The sequence below is a fragment of the Mus musculus genome, chromosome 9 (assembly GCF_000001635.26).
Source record: "Mus musculus strain C57BL/6J chromosome 9, GRCm38.p6 C57BL/6J".
NCBI lineage: Eukaryota > Metazoa > Chordata > Mammalia > Rodentia > Muridae > Mus > Mus musculus.
In genome coordinates, this window is record NC_000075.6 from 102,643,318 (window position 1) to 102,647,369 (window position 4,052).

The 4,052-nt window shown below is 47.3% G+C and overlaps 1 annotated feature.

The window, feature by feature from the left end:
* Window positions 1-1,865: an enhancer, noted in NCBI's record as "VISTA enhancer mm1302". NCBI's record gives its function as "enhancer in: midbrain (mesencephalon)[8/12] | heart[8/12] | facial mesenchyme[10/12]" and the evidence as "EXISTENCE:transgenic organism evidence [ECO:0001131][PMID:17130149]".

The window sequence follows — 4,052 nt, forward strand, 5'->3', positions numbered from 1 at the left end:
CTTGCAGAGGCCACAGTGTACAGTGACTGGGTGGACAGACAGTGCCTCTGCAGCTAGGCCCCGACGGGAGCAGAGACCAAGCTGACCTTCTGGTCCCTCTTTTTTGACCCTTTTAATTGTACACACATCTCCCAGGTGTATCTGGACTCTAGCTGGTGACAGTACCCAGAATGCTTGTCAAAAGAAAACATGACTGTTCCTAGCAGCCCCTGAAGAGCCAGGTGGCACTGTCAGGATGACTTGGAGACCCCTTCCTGACCATCCCGAGGGCTCTGAAAGGACTCTATTCAGTGGGCTTTGCTCCTTAACCTGGTGTTTATTTTTGAGATAGCAGTTTGAGAAGAATGGGGATGGGGGGGGCGGAGAATTGCAAAAGGGGGGCAATGAGGGGCCTGGAATTTTAATGAGAACCATCTGGAGTGGTTTCCAAGAGCGTAATGTTTGGTACAAGAAAGTAATTCCTCGGCTCAAATGGAGAGAGGAGAAATGGAAGAGATCGTTATATTGTGTTTACCCTCCAAATGGTGCCAAACAGCGCTGCTGAGACCGGGCAAGTCACCCTTGAGTAGGGCTGGGGTGGGGGCTCTGGGAGGGGACCAGCAGCGTCTCTTGGCTCTGATGTGGCTGCAGGGAGAAGGAATGCTTTATTTCTGCCAGGGAGACTTTGAGGGATGGGTTGTGGTGGGCCCAGAGCCAGTCCCTGGAATCTGGGTAACTATGGAAACGGGCTGAGGACTACAACAAACACGGATGGAATTTCAGGCTTTACAGCCAGGGCAGGGAGGAACGGGAAAGTTCGGGAAAGTTTCGCTCCCTTCTTTTTCTTCTCTCTTTTCCTTTCCATTCCTTTCTGCTTTCCTTTCCTTTCCTTTTTTTTTTTTTAAACGGAGGAGGAAGGGAGCAGCCCCCCGCCTTGCCCCTGCACCCTAACGGAGGGACCATAAGCAAAAGTCTCTACAAGTATCAACTTTTCACTTTATTCTTTCATTTACTCTTAACCTGTTGCATCTGATCGGGTATTCTGTCGCCACTAAAGCCACTCCTAGAGGGAGTCTCTGTCCACTGTCTAACAGCATCATAAGGACTGACATCCCCCTTGGGGCCTCCAGTGTGACCCAGGAGGCCCCAAGGAGGCTCGGTTCATCCTCACCATAGCCCTGTAGACCAGATGGTAGGGTCTCTGCCCTACAGATGGGGTAAAGAAAACTCAGAGCCAAGATCACCCAGAAAGCAGAGACCAGCTGCCTAGATCCAAATCTGGCATGCCGTCATTCTGACAAACTTTATTCTGAGAAAAAAAAATTAATAATATGGCAGCCAAAGAGAATAAAGCAGCTTCCAGTGTCTAAATGGCTGCAGAAGTGGCTCGTGCTCTCACCTCAAAGATATGGCCTCAAGATGGCTGAGGGAAAATATCTGTGGCGGAAATAGGGGACGTTTAGAGTTACTGAACAGTGAAGTTAAAGAAAAGACCATAAATCCTGGAATCATCTTCTTGGTCTTAACCTAGGAGCAGAATAGCCAAGGTCTATTTAGATGTGATAATAAATGGGCCTTCATCCTCCAGATGAAGAAAACAAGACTCAACCAGAAGTTCCAGCCCGGACTCCTGGCTTCCAATACAAAGTTGTTTTCTAGTGTGAGCCATGAGTCTAGAAAGAGTGGAGACCTTGTGACTGGGCTGGGTGAAGTCAGATGTGTCTCTGGGTCAAAATGGAGAGTGGTAACCACTCTGAAGAGCAGAGGTCTGAGTCTGGGGTCAAAGGAGGAAACAGGACAAAGTGGACAGGCATTCTTCAAGACTCATCAGTGTGGTTTCAAGTCCATTCAAATTCCCCATCAGGAGCTAGGAGGGAGCCTCTGTTCAGCTAAGGATTTAACAAGAAGATCAGCCTAAGTCAGCAAAGTCACAAAACCTTTCAAGAAACTTGCAGCTTCACTGGGGGAAGGGGCTCCTGAATAAACCAGCAGGAAGTCAGAGTGCAGAAATGTCTGGAAATGAGAGATGGTTTTTGGCTGGTTGGTTGATTGGTTGGTTGGTTGGTTTTTTAAATAGAAAAAAAAAAGTTTTGAAGGAAAAAGGAAGCCTTGACCCACATAAAGATAGAGTTTCAGTAAAACTAACTTGAGAGGAAGAGGGCCAGTGCGAGAGGCTCAGCAAGGCAGCGCTGGCCAAGCCCTTGGGGCTCTCCACACATTAAAGGCAAACCTTTACCCAAATGCATTCAGTCTGCAGGAGATTGTCCATGGCCCTGTTGAAGTTTGTGAAAAAATTTAAAGATTGCTTTAGTGTTTGGCAATTCTGGAATGCTTGGGATTTATCCTGAAATAATTGATTTTCTCTAAAGCTCTGCTTCGTAAAATTGTATCCTGAAAACCCCCTGGAGGGTGTGTCACTACAGTCGAAACTATTTATGTGTTTGCATATATGGGGGAGGGTCTGCTTGCATGTGTGTGTGTGTGTGTGTGTGTGTGTGTGTGTGTGTGTGTGTGTGAGTCTGTATGTGTGTGTGTCTGAGTATGTGTGGTGTGTGTGTGTATGTGAGTCTGAGTGTGTGTGTGAGACTGGTGTGTGTGTGTGTGTGTGTGTGTGTGTGTGTGTGTGTGTGTGTGTGTGAGTCTGTGTGTGTGTATCTGAGTGTGTGAGTCTGTGTGTGTGTATCTGAGTGTGTGAGTCTGTGTGTGTGTATCTGAGTGTGTGAGTCTGTGTGTGTGTCTGAGTGTGAGTCTATGTGTGTGTGTCTGAGTGTGAGTCTGTGCGTGTGTGTCTGAGTGTGAGTCTATGTGTGTGTGTGAGTGTGTGAATCTGTGTGTGTGTGTGTGTGTGTGTACGTGCCTATGCCACATATCCCACATATGAACTCCAGGCGTTTCTCTCAGAATCTGTCCACCTTGTTTTTTGAGACAGGGTGTCTCTTACTGGGACTCTGGCCAGCCTAGAGTGGTTGACAGACATGCTTCAGGGATCCTCCTTTCTCCACCTTCCCAGTTCTGGGATTAAAGGTCCCAGTCCTCCCCAGTTCTGGGATTAAATGTCCCAGTCCTCCCCAGTTCTGGGATTAAAGGTCCCAGTTTATGTGTGCACAGGGGTAGGGGCTGCTTATGTGTGGAGTATATATGTGCATATGTACCAGTGCATGTGGCCACGTTTGTACATGGAGCCCCCGGGAATATATCCTGTGTCCTCCACCTTTTTTTCCTTGAGACAGGGTCTCCCACTGAGCCTGGAGTTAGGCTGCTAGCCAGAGACAGGAAGCTCCCCCAATCTTCCTCCTCTCTCCACCCCTAACAGTGCCAGATTTGCAAGCACGTGTGTTGCCATGCCTGGGTTTTTATGTGAACGCCAGAGATCAAATCCAGGTCTTCACACTACCAACTGGGCTCTCTCCCCATCTTCTCGGCAAACATATTTTTTAAACTTATATTGTATATTTATTGCTGTGTATATGTGTGGGCATTCCATCAGAGGGCAACTTGAGGAGAGTCGGTTTTCTTCTTCTACCTGATGGGTACCAGGATTGAGCTCAAGTTGTCAAGCTTAGACGCAGTGTCTTTACCTGCCAAGCCATCTCGCCAGCTCAACAGATATTTTTAACAAGATGCCAACCCCTAAACAAGGTGCTATTAAGTTATCAGATTATTGCCTCTTGGGCTGAAGGCTCTATCTGAGTTTCTAATATTAAAATACAGAATGTGCTGTGAACCCATGCTGAGTTTTCCACCTTCAGATGTCACAAGTTCCTCACAAGCTGCAGAAGGCCACTGTTCTTTCCTAATGGGACTCTTCTGTCTATGATTCACGGATTAAACTCCTATAAAGGGTTTTATGTACATGCTCAAAATATGTGGATCTGCAAGAAGGCTAGGAGTGCTCTGGTAAGTGTGTATCTGCTCGTGAGAAAGTGTGCGTGGGAGGAAAGGCTGGAGTAGAAACTGCTTTCATTTTAAAAAGCCGGGAGGGTAAGCAAAATCTACTGATAGACATCATCAAAGAAGCAAGAACACAGGGCACAAAGTGGGAAGAAAGCCTGTGTTCTCAATGGCCATTCCTT